This window comes from Watersipora subatra, chromosome 2, assembly GCF_963576615.1.
Source record: "Watersipora subatra chromosome 2, tzWatSuba1.1, whole genome shotgun sequence".
In the NCBI taxonomy this organism is placed as follows: Eukaryota; Metazoa; Bryozoa; class Gymnolaemata; order Cheilostomatida; family Watersiporidae; genus Watersipora; species Watersipora subatra.
The window spans coordinates 69,577,329-69,590,316 of NC_088709.1; the positions used below are offsets into that span (position 1 = coordinate 69,577,329).

At 35.3% G+C, this 12,988-nt stretch overlaps 1 long non-coding RNA gene across 1 annotated transcript; it reads left to right on the forward strand.

The window, feature by feature from the left end:
• The first annotated feature begins 5,277 nt into the window (after positions 1 to 5,277).
• On the forward strand, positions 5,278 to 11,453 carry LOC137388692 (uncharacterized). Its single transcript, XR_010977995.1, has 3 exons — positions 5,278 to 5,435; positions 10,477 to 10,596; positions 11,233 to 11,453. It is a non-coding gene; the product is annotated as an uncharacterized lncRNA (long non-coding RNA).
• The last annotated feature ends 1,535 nt before the right edge of the window (positions 11,454 to 12,988 follow it).

Consider the following 12,988-nt stretch of genomic DNA (forward strand, 5'->3'; position numbering starts at 1 on the left):
AGCATTATTGCACAATGGCTCTGGACATGTCAGAGTCCTCTGACAAGGGAAGCTCAAGGACTGGAGACATGACCAGTTGTAGAGAGTAATGTAAGGTTGGATGTCATTCTTGTCACTACCAGTGGCCTTGTGTGGGAATTGAACCTCAAACTGTTGTTGGCAGGCCAGCCGTCTTAGACCACTGGGTTACCGGCCGCTCTTTGTTATGGAATAGTCGTCAACAACCCTGCTCCAGTCCCTCGGTCTTCCTGGATTAAAAAGTTTCTCCAAACATGATGCAGCCATTGATCCCAAAAGACACGGGCGACGTAAAGCATTGCTGCTTATAATTAGGCCCATTAATGCCTTTCTAGAGCAGACAGCATATGATAATTAGGATATGTTCTTGATGTACATCTGCATTAAAACTTTAATGAGCAATTGCTACAGATTAATAAGTACTGGAAGCATTTCATAGTTTATAACATCACTACTGACCATAAGCATAGTATCTCCTGAGTGGACGAAAGTAGAGGCACACTAATAACAATTGAACGATTTATGCTGTTGCAAGCTCTTCAAATATCGCTCTCATAAATTACAAACCCGCTATCAGGTAGGAGATAGGTCACACAGGGTCACTACAGCACGAAACTGACTAAATTTGCTTGCTTAATTGGGAAATAAAGTGAAAAAAAAGTTGTACAATTTTCGTGTACGGTAAAATGATTTTACTGAATACCATTCCACAAAACAATTTTTATTCAGTATTTTATAATATTTATTGAGCTCACTCTGCGAAAGATAACCTGTGTTAAACTAGCCATATGATTATGAGTGCTACCTATACGACCACATGTAAAATGTATGTTGATGATAAACCAGCTAATTAACACTCAACACATGTTGTAATTACTGAGTGGAGCAGAGCGAGGTATGAGGCTTTTTGGGAGGAAAACAATACCCATGCTTTCTGAGGCAATGATGCAAGTGCATTGCTCCTGAAAGTGAGGATGAAATAGTAAGGAGGTGGCCATATGCCAGCGAAAGTGATACATTCTGAAGCAACCAAAGCTAGCAGTCTAAACTTTAAAAATTGTGTTGAATGATTCCAATTGTTAAATTTTGAATTTCAATTTCCTCAACTGGTTGTGAGGCGATAAATGGACTGTTGCACTTGCTAATATTAATTACCCATCTAAATGCAAGATTTGGTTGGCCATGGTTGATCCTTTTCTGTTTTAAGCTTTTTAGCATCAGATGCATCTCTAAGCTTCTGACATCAAAAACTTTGCTTTAGCTCAGTATATCTTATATAGCATAATATAATATTAATAAGATATATCTTAGTATTTGCACAATAGCTAACCTTTATGAAAAATGAATTAAAATAACCAAACTCGACCTAGGCTTTTGTTCATTGCTACCAAAACTACTAGGAAAAAGTCTTAAATTAATAGAAACTTGATTTTTAACCCTTGCTGTATCTGTGCCTTAAAAATTGAAGCATTGCCATTTCTTTTTAGAAGTAAAAGCATCATGGGTAAATATAGTAAACAATTAATAAAAGGCATTAAATTGTGAGTAGAAGCAGCAAAAGTTGTCCATGAGGCATGTATGAACAATGTGAAAGACATTCGTCTGGACATTTTATTAATGTGCGAGAAGCAAACTTGTGGAGTATTTTATAGAAGTTTCACTCGGGAAATAACAGTTATAGTTTCATCTGAAAGTTAATCAATTTCCATCATCAATCATTCCTAATCGGGCTCATTTGTCAATATTCATTGCTGCTTAAACCACTTCCACTTCAAGCAACTCTGAGTTGTAAGCCATTTTCTTCCTCATTGAATGTTCTTGATTGGCATTTTAAAGATTATGTAAGATAAAGTGACCAAATTGATTGTGATGTTTCAATTGTACACCAAATTATGCTTACATTCTTTTGGGTAAGGTAATCTATTGTCTAAAAAACTTGGCATAGAAAATAATAGCAGAAAGCTGTTTTTTAATATGCAAATAATAATACTAATAAAAGACAGCACTTGACAACGATTGTATTACATAACATAAAAAACAGTGAGCTTATGTTGAAGGGTAGATGCCTCTAAACTACTGCAAGATTATGACATTGGACCATGACCATTAATACTTCATCAAATAATTATGTTTCGTGATTAATATACTGATTTATGACACCCTTTGCCTCTCAGACATGACTAAGTCATCTCAGTGTTTAATTTGCATAAGGAAGCCTGCTTTTTTAACAACATTTTACAAATATCACAATACACATATGTCCAAGAATACAATAATACGGCTTACAATCATTATCAAAAACATCTAGTATCGAACCATTAAGAATATTTATGCCATGCAGACTCGGTGGTAAGAAGTGTTGCTAATTTTAGTATGATCCTCATCATAGTCAACATTGAGCTCACAACTTAAACCTTTCATTAAACTAAACATTCATTCACACGATACTCCATATTGTTCGAACATTGTATTTCTCATACTGTTTGTCGTATTTCTCATACTGTTTATATGATATATTTCTTTTGTTGGTTTACATCGTTCTATTATTCTGCTTACAATCAACACCTTTGCCATTTGGTGTTTTAGATCTGTCACTTTCAGTTGATAGGCTTCAATGTTATGAGATACTAAACTAAACATAGATCAGTCATACATGTTGTATTAGTGCATTATTATGCTGTTTGATTACTTTATTAGCACTTCTAGTGTGGACAGTTTTTTGCACTTACAGGGTAGGCGTGTGAAAACCGTAGTAATAAGTTTGAATTGTTTCAAGCTCTAAATCATAAACCATCATCTAATATCACTTCCGCACAATAACACTACAGTACACATGATACATCTTTAAACCATGATACAGTTTTAAACCACATAGAAAAATACTCTTTGCATAGACAAATCTGATGCAGTTATTTTTTCCAATCACTCGATTGATACCATATATAATTGATATACATATATTGATCGATATTGATTATACGATAAATAACACCTATACCCTAAAACTTGATGCTACTGACATTCCTATTCATTCGAGCATAAAGTTACTCGGTGTCACTCATGACCTAGATCTTAGTTTCAAGTCCCACAATAATGCTACAGTCAGTAAAGCAAGACACTTCCTCGTCGCTTTCAGAAAAATTAGGCATCTTATTTCAACAGAGGATGCAAAGTTAATTTGCGTCTCTATTGTAAGAAGTAGACAGGACTACTGCAACACTTTACTTACTTTTGTTAACAAAACATTGTCCAATTGGATAGTCTTGCCATAATAAGACAATTTCAAAAAATTTGTAAAGCCCCTAGGATCTTTTCAGTCACAGATGGTCGAATGTTATTAAACTTGTATACTTTGGCCAGTCGTCACTATTTCTTTTATAAAGTTTTGATGGGAAAGATATCAGTCAGACTCAGCACAACAATTTATATGACTATATCATCAGGTAGACGGAGCAACAAAACTCCCACAGAAGTCTGAGGTCTAACTACTTACATTACTACCTCTACTAATAAAGAAAATAGTAAAAACTCTTTGAAATATAACTGGAGGAATATCATGAAGGAGGAGATCTGTTCTCCAGCTGGTTAACTAATTTTTGAAACATACTGACACCAGTTTTCTTGCTCCAGCATAGTTTTTTTTATAACTGTTTTTATTGCGTATATATATGTATGTCTATGAGCACATGTATAGGTGTGAACGTATATATAAGTGGGAGTGTGTTTGTGTGTATATATTCTTGTTTTTTTCCTTTGTTAATAAAAATGGGCCAACTACATTTTTAGGCCATAGCTGGCTCTTGAATGATGGAGTAGGGAGTCTCCCGGGATGCATAAACTTTTCTACATATATCCATTAGTACAATCAATTAATTCGAATTTTAGTTCAATAACCAAATCAAATGTATAGCTTTTCCTATCTCATGTATATACAGTTTAATATATTCTACTTCATCCCTTACTTAATTGCTTACATACATAGTGTACCCGATCCTTACACATATCATATGTATACTCATTTAGGTTCCATTCAGTTTTTTTCTAGTAACAGTGAGGTCGACAGAATTTTTCATTCTCATGCTAACCTCAATAAATATTATACATAGATAAACTAAATGCCAATGTGTATTAATTGATTAACATATTGATAAGGGCAAAGTGATATCATTAAAAAATATAAATAATCATGAAAAAAGTATTATAGGCGTGTGAAATATAAAAACGACTAGAGTGTCCAATTCACCCAGAGCAGCATTTTTGACAAGCAAACTTAAATTGTTTATGTTTAGTGTGACTAAACAGTAACCATTTAGTGGACGACCATCACAAACAATGTGAAGATACGTAAAGCAGAAGCAAAGAACAAGCCGCTAACACTTCCGTAAATATTTTCACTCATAAGTAGCAAATAAAATCACAAAAAACTAGTAATTTTTAAATCTGGTTGTCCAAATCATGTTTATTATTAAGCATATGCAAATATTTAAACAACTTGTGTAAATTCACATCCATATCTAGGCATTGAATTTAGTTGTAGCCTTAAATGGGATAGACACAAAAGTAACATAGGGGCTAAAGCCTCTAGACTATTAGGCATGTTGCGCAGAGTGTTAAAATCTGCAGATACAACAACAAGAAAGGTTGCCTATGAAACTTTGATAAAACCTGGACTAGAATATGGATGCCAAGTTCGGGATCCATACCTAAAGGAAGATATAAATAAATTGGAAAAAAGCAAAACAAAGTACTGCGCTTCATATTTAGATTGAGAAATCAGGTTAGTTTTTCAAAGCTACGGGAAAACACAGACATTGTTTCATTAGCAATAATGAGACAATATCAGAGAAAAAAAGAGTGTCTTTGTTTTTTAGAGTAAAATCTAGTGAGGTTATGCGAGATACATAAAATAACGCACCAAAACACTCACATGATACCCATCAACCCTCGGGTCTTCTTGTACCAACAACTTAAACAAACGCACTTTTTAATTCTTTTTGGCCTCGTACTATAAGGGATATCCGATGGGAGGTCGTAGGTTGCACTGAATAAATGTAGGCCTATATACTTGTGGCTTTTGTATTTTTATTATAGAATAATAAGTAAATATACACGAATATGTATAAAAAAGAAAGTTATGACATATTAATAAATGAGCTCTCACGCTTTTTGCTTCATATTGTGGATTTTGCTGAGAAAACTCCATTCTGATTCTGAACTTTCGCCCATGCAGCATATTTTGATGATTGCATAAAAAGGGTTACAGAGATTACGCCTACAAGAGGATTCGGCTACAAGAGGTTTCGCCTACACTTCCTGGAGGTTACGTCTACACTTCCTGGAGGTTACGTCTACACTTCCTGGAGATTACGTCTACAGTTATGGAGATGGTGCATACCATTGATTGTTGAAGAAAAATGGTAAAAAGTAATGCAATAATAGTGTTTTCACTTAACATTGATTGAAAAACATACTATTGATTAAAGTCATCTATCAATCAGAACGAAAATCGTGGAAGTGTAAAATAAAAACAATTTATTATCTCCTTTCCTTTCTTGGCTTTCTTAACGATTACTACCACTGCTACTATTACTACTGGTGGCTGTTCGGAGCCACAAAAACGCTAAGATGTGTGCTTAAAATCTCAAAGCTTTGGTAGATGCTTTGAGTCTGATAAAATCATCACCACCTTAGGGTGGTAGTACCATTCGTTGTACTATGAATTATTATTTATTGATAGTTTGTAATTAATTAATAGTCTTGTTATAAGTTGTGATAATTACCTAAATGTTGTCTGGTTAGTTGATAATGAAACCTAATGGCTGGCCAGCCCTAAACTATCTAGACGATGTCAATCGTTAAAGATTAAAGTTACAGTCGTAATTTATTTAGCGTTCTAGCATTTCATCAGATCCTCAGGAAGTGCTGTTCTTGGTTGCATCATGGGAAGGTCTTGTAGCATCATGGGAAGAAGGGTAGACAACTCTTATCCAGACTGATTATCAATTACTAATTAATAAAGATATAATAACTCTAACAATATACAACATCCTTCCTTTCCTCGGAAGTTTAGATCCAAAACATAGTGGTTTCTCAGGCATATAGGACACTCAGCTACAAGTTGCTTAATCTGTTGATTCATGCCAGGCCAGTACATGCTTTGTTTCGCTCTCTCGATGCATTTATCCATTCCCAAGTGTCCTGAGTGAAGCTTCGTGAGGTATGGGCGTTGCTGAGACTTAGGGATCACTAGACGCTCACCTCTGTAAATCAATCCATCACTGAGATATAACTCATCACGTACACCCCAATATGGCTGTAACTCAATTGGAACCTGTTTTTTTACAGCCCAACACCAACCACTTAGAATTGCCGATGTTAGGAGTTTCATGGTATCATCCATGGCATAATGCATCTTTAATTCTTCTTTGGCGGACTCTTCTAACTGAAGTGAGTGAATCATGACAACATCATCTTCAATGTTATCGCTGATGCCCTTGAGATATGCCCGTGACAGAGTGTCAGCTAAGTATAGATATTTGCCAGGCACGTAGTGGATCTTTTCAACTCTGTATCTTTGTAATCTTACAAGAAGTCTCTGTAGTCTAGGTGATGCTTTGCAAAGTGGTTTCTGAACAATGGAGACCAGAGGTTGGTGATCTGTCTGAACATCAATTCCACGTCCATAAGTATAAGTGTTAAATTTTTCACACCCATATACTATAGCTAGCAACTCTTTATCAATTTGTGGATAGCCCTCTTCAGTCTTAGTTAGAGCCCGTGAGGCATAAGCTACTGGTTGATTCGCTTGAAGCAAAACTGCTCCTAGACCACCCTGAGAAGCATCAACTTGCAAAACAATGTCTTTTTCTGTGTCAAAATACTTCAGAACTGGTTCATTAGTTAGAACAGCTTTTATTTTAGTCATAGCCTCTTCTTGTTGATTGCCCCATACCCATGGAGTGTCTTTCTTTAGTAGGTCTCTAATTGGTTGAGTTTCCTTTGATATATTTGGAATATATCCTCTCAGAAAATTAAGTGATCCCATGAGCCTTTGAATTCCTTGTCGGTCTACTGGGTTTGGCATCTGCTTGATTGCTCTGACCTTTTCTGGATCAGGTTTTAGCCCATGCTTGGACACAATGTGGCCCAAATAGTTAACTTCCGACTGATTATGTTGAATTTTGTCCTTGTTAAATTTAATGTTGTTCTCTCTTGCCCGTTGTAGCAATCTTCTGAGTTTTCTATCATGATCTTCTTGGTCTGTACCAGCAATAATCAAGTCATCAAAATAGATGCAAACATCAAGGTCACCAAATACTTCTTCGACTCTCTTTTCAAATACCTCTGCACTAGAGTTAATCCCAAAGGGTAGACGCTTGTAGCAGTACCTGCCAAATGGCGTATTGAAAGTTGTAAGTAGCTGTGATTGGCGATCGAGTGGAACATGCCAGTATCCTGCTTTCATGTCTACAATGGTGAAAACAGATTTTCCTGTGAACTTGAATGATATGTTTTCTAGCGTTGGAATATGATGATGCTCACGAAGAATCGCTTTATTTAACTCTTTTGGATCTAGACATATTCTGACACTGCCATCTCGTTTCTCTACCACCACCATACTGTTTACCCATGGTGTTGGTTGGTCAACTTTGGCAATTATGTCATTGGCTTCCATTTTGTCTAGCTCAGCTTTCACTTTGTCTACCATACTCAGAGGTATGCGTCTTGCTCTGTTGATAACTGGTTTCACTTCAGAATTTACCCTAATAGTATGTTTTTTTTCGAGACAGCCCATTCCCTGAAAGCAATCTGCATACTCCTCTAAAATGGCTTGGTTGTTAACACTGTCAATTCTCTTGACTATATTCAGTTCCACACATGCTTGAAGGCCTAATATCGGTACAACATCCTCGTCAACGAGCTCAAATACGAGTTCATCTTCTGTTTTGTCAGTATTTAGCTTTAGCGTGGTTTTGCCAGCATTTGGTAGGACATCATTGGAATATGTTATAAGTCTTGCAGTGCTTTTTTGTATGATAGCCTTCAGATCTTTGGCATACTTCAATGGTAAAACATTTGCCTGTGCACCAGTATCTACTTTAAAAAGGATTTGTTTTGAAACAGAATCATGTGAAAGTTTGTATGATTTATACCATCCTTTTTTCGAATCTCTATCGTTGGCTATCATTCCAATGAATAGGTCACTAACCCCAATATCCGATCTTTTTACCGTGACTGAATTTACTTCCTTCTTGGTACCAGTACACTTTTTTCTAAAATGATTTTTCAAGCCACATTTATTGCATGTCTCTCCATAGGCAGGACATTTCCCTTTAAAGTGGTCATAACCACAAAATTTGCAGTCAATAATTTTCCTAGGCGCTGGTATAGGAGGTCCTTTACTTGTTCCGTTGCTTCTGTTTACAACTGCCACCACTTTTTCACTAGCCATTTCAGCTAATTGATTTTTTGTGACTTCTGATGCTCGGATCATATCAATGGCATTGTTCAGGTTTACGTCTCTATTTTGCAACAATTTTTCCTTGAGCCTCTGATCTTTTATTCCAAACACACAGCGTACTAATATCATCATGTCTCGTTGCTCAGCAAATTCACATTTATTAGCTTGAGTTTTTAGCCTTTTAACAAACATATCAATAGGTTCACCTTCGGTTTGAGTCAAAGACATAAAAACATACCATTCATACAATAGGTTTCTCCTCGGGTTGAAGTAACCTTCAAATTTTGCCAAGACATCAGGAAGGCGAGTCCTAACTTCAGGTGGCTCTGCCTCCTCATCAAATTCAAATTGATCTAATATTTCCACAGCATCTTCGCCAATGCAATGTCGTAGTATAGCTATTTGTCTCCTCCATATTGCATTATTTGCCGGCGGCCAAGCCCCATTTTCATCAGCAGGCCCAGCAATGAGGTTTATTGCATCCAAATAATTTTCAAAATTCCTCCTCCATTTCCTCCAGTTTTCCGCCAAATTTCCATCCATGCACAGCTCAGCCGGTGAGGTTAATCCAAAACCATCCATAGCAACACACAAGCAGTACACAGAAATTGGAAAACAAATAAGAAGCAGGCCTAATCAGCTGATATTCAAAATATATTACTTGGCTGGGTTCTCATCAATCAGCAAATCTTGATGTATTTTGCTGCCACCATGTTATAAGTTGTGATAATTACCTAAATGTTGTCTGGTTAGTTGATAATGAAACCTAATGGCTGGCCAGCCCTAAACTATCTAGACGATGTCAATCGTTAAAGATTAAAGTTACAGTCGTAATTTATTTAGCGTTCTAGCATTTCATCAGATCCTCAGGAAGTGCTGTTCTTGGTTGCATCATGGGAAGGTCTTGTAGCATCATGGGAAGAAGGGTAGACAACTCTTATCCAGACTGATTATCAATTACTAATTAATAAAGATATAATAACTCTAACAATATACAACAAGTCTGCAACTAACGGTGAACTAGTATTAATAATTCGATATATTGGGCATTGGTCTGTCTGCTTATAGTAATTTAATAGTCAAACGAGTGTGGGTAAATGAATGAGACAAAATAGTATGATTATTTGCGAATAAATAACAAAAAAATAAATAGTTGTTTTATAACTAAATTGTTCCATTCTTCTGGTCACTTTTAATGTTTTACGCATTGCTTTGTTTTAGCTTGCTTTGTAAAACATTGTTTTAGCAATGTCTTATGCATTGCTAATATATACATAGTAGTAGTAATATTATATATTTGGTATATTATACCACATACATAATATATATTACATGTATATAATTATGTCGTGGTTTTATTATTTTGTGTTGCAAGCAAGGTTGATTGATCGAAAGGTTGAATCATGAGTTAAAACTGCTTGTCTTAGGATGGCTAATTGTGATAAGTAACATTACATTAAAAATTTCATCCTCTGAGCAGTACAATTAGTCTAAAACTGTAAATTATGAAACGCCAATACCGTGTAGCAGGCTGTACGCTACCATTTTCCATGTATGTAGCTTTGTACGCAACATCTAAATTACAAGTCCCAGGTAGCGAATGGGACCAATGTCAATATTGGTATATTGATATTGGTCCTGATCAATAAGTCAATATCACCACCCAGAATTTTACTAAAAACATTATGACAAAGTTTAACTCATCTGTCTTTCAAGGTTACAAAATAATTAATTTCTCATAGTTGAAGAAAACTAACTCTGCTTTTTTGTCTATACAAAAATCTCAGTGCAGCGTTTTGAGTTCACTTTAGTAAAGTAATATCCTTTGTAAGGTAAAGGTCCCAAACCATGCAGCCATACTCAGGACCAGGTCTAACTCGTGATGTATCAGCTATCTTTCTTGTCTTTTGATCTGCATCTTTCAGAACCATTGTAAGCATGCCGATTAATTGCTCTTCCTCGGATTCAATTTTAAAAATATGTTGATTAAATTTCAGATCATTCTGCAACTCTACCACAAAATAAGGATTAGAAGTCACACTTTGAAGATGGTGATCATATAAGATGAGAAAGTTATTTGTATTCATCGGCAAAGACGACTTGCCAATAGAGAGATGGTAATATTTTTGTGGATTAAATTTCATGTGCCAAGTTTTGGCTCAAGATTCAAGAGAGCATAAATCTTGTTGCAGCATGGGAGCTTTGTCTTGTGTAGCTGTTGAGGCTTTGTGTTATCAGCTAAGTTGTCAGTTCATCTTCGGCCACTTTCTTGGCACTCGCATGGAGTCCCTTAATACCTCATCTCTTAGCCTACCAAGCATCATTTTATGCAATATGTAGCAGGCACAAAAATAGCTCTAGACTCTTTCAACAAGCGGTTTGGAAGTTGTCTGTTAGAGTTTTGCTGTTGTTGAACACACGACTCCTTTCTTAAAGCTAGTCTAAACAGGCTAAACTAGCTCATACAATGATTAGCAGGGCTTTTGGCTCACAAAAATGAAGCAAAAGTTTAATCATTATATTACTGTTTGAACATTTTAGAATATTATACCTATAACCTAGCTTAAGTTGATTTGTTCTGTATCTTGCAAAAATCTTGCAAAATCTTGCATTTGTTCTCTGTGCAAATTTTCTTATCCGCTCAGTGTTGGGTTTCTGATGTATCGAGGTAGAGAAAGTAAATTGCATTATCATACTTTCTAATATTCTCAAAAACATATTGCTTTTTCATGACCTTCTACTCTACTTTGTAGAACATTGAAAGTCGATTGAGAAAGAAGGATGACAGTCAGAAGATAGGGTGATATGACGATACATACGTTATTGAACAAATACTAGTACAAGTACAGATACTACCATTTTAAGATGTATCACTGACATGATGGTGCTTATATGTGATGAATGAGAAAATGGAGCAAATAAATCTGTAACTGGATGTTTGTATTTTTTTGCAGAATAAATCCTAAACTTATAATCTATCTATTGATTCAATTGATGAAATAGGAAAACTTCAGCAAGCAAAAATACTGCAAGAATGTGTACTCAGCATATGAACTGTTGTGTGTACAAAAGTAGCCCAATTCCTCCAAATTATACAAAAGTGAGTAATTTTGTATAAGTCTAAATGATATTCACTTCGAAATAGTCTTTTAATGTATGCTTATTATATAGCAAAGCTAAAGAGAAGGAGCAGTTATAGTAGCCATGCAAGGAGATTGAGAAATGGGTTTTTACTTCATTTCAAAGATATTTATTACAGCATTACAATGTGGTTGAAGCTATGGCCACTTTAGCATAATTTTATCAAACGTGCTTAATTGTTTTGTGGTCTTTTTGTTAATTTAGAGTTGGCTCCTTTATATGTCATATTTTTTCTTGCTAAAACAATATTGTTTAGTAAATAATTTCTTTTGTATCAAAGTGAAATAACAGGTTATATGCAGAAAATCAAATTTTTATGAGAGCCTTCTTTTGCTCATTTATGATGGATGACACTATTGTAAATCATAGAACTTGTATTTGTAATTTACTCTGTATATATGCATATGTACCCAAGGGTGATCTCAACCGGCTGTGAGGGAGGCTCCATGTAAAAGTGAAACATAATGGTATGCAATAGGAGATAAAAAACAACTCCAAAGTTATGAAATGATATATTGACCAACAACCATTGATCACTTTTAGTGATGGGCTGCTGATAACATAGAAATACTCAGTTATTGACGTGTGTCTGTATGTATAAGAGTAACAACTTCAAAAATACATACGCTTGTTTTTTGCTTAATAATTCAATAAAAATGTGGTTTTAACTTCAATAACACAGTTGGTTGCAAATAAACGACTGTTAAATCACCATGGTTCCCAATAATCAACTCGAATTAAATTTATATATTTGCAAGGATTTGATATATGGATGATTGTAGGATTTGATATAAAAAATAATTTACATAATAAAATACATCAACACACGTTCATAACATGCATTCATTGTGCCATTCGTAATTTTCTGCATCACAATTCACAGAATTGAAGTAGGGGCAATATCCTAGGCATTATGGCGCCTTACAGTGCCTCGCGTTGCGTGTTCGCAACTCGAGTTGATCAACTCGAGTTGCACAACTCGAGTTGTGAACGCGCAACACGACTTTTCAAAAGTAAGGTGCAATATATTGGTATTACGGTAGAATAACCGTAGATCTGGTTATATTAACAATGGTATATCAATAGGCACCCGTTAGCTAATAGAAATTAAACTATTAGTCTGGTGGCCACAGGGCATTATCGTGTCAACAGGTGGCAGAAGATGGGGTCTATGGTAACTTGACACTTTTAACATGTTTCTAATTTATTCATTACTAATTTAGTTTCCTACCGCTATTTCAGTTGATAAGCTAAGAGTAATTTGCCATTAAATGGTGAGTAGTTATACAAAAATAAATTTTTTCTTACGCCGTGTGCAGTCAGTCGGACCAGCTAATCAAAGCCGTAGACCAACATTTACCTCATGTT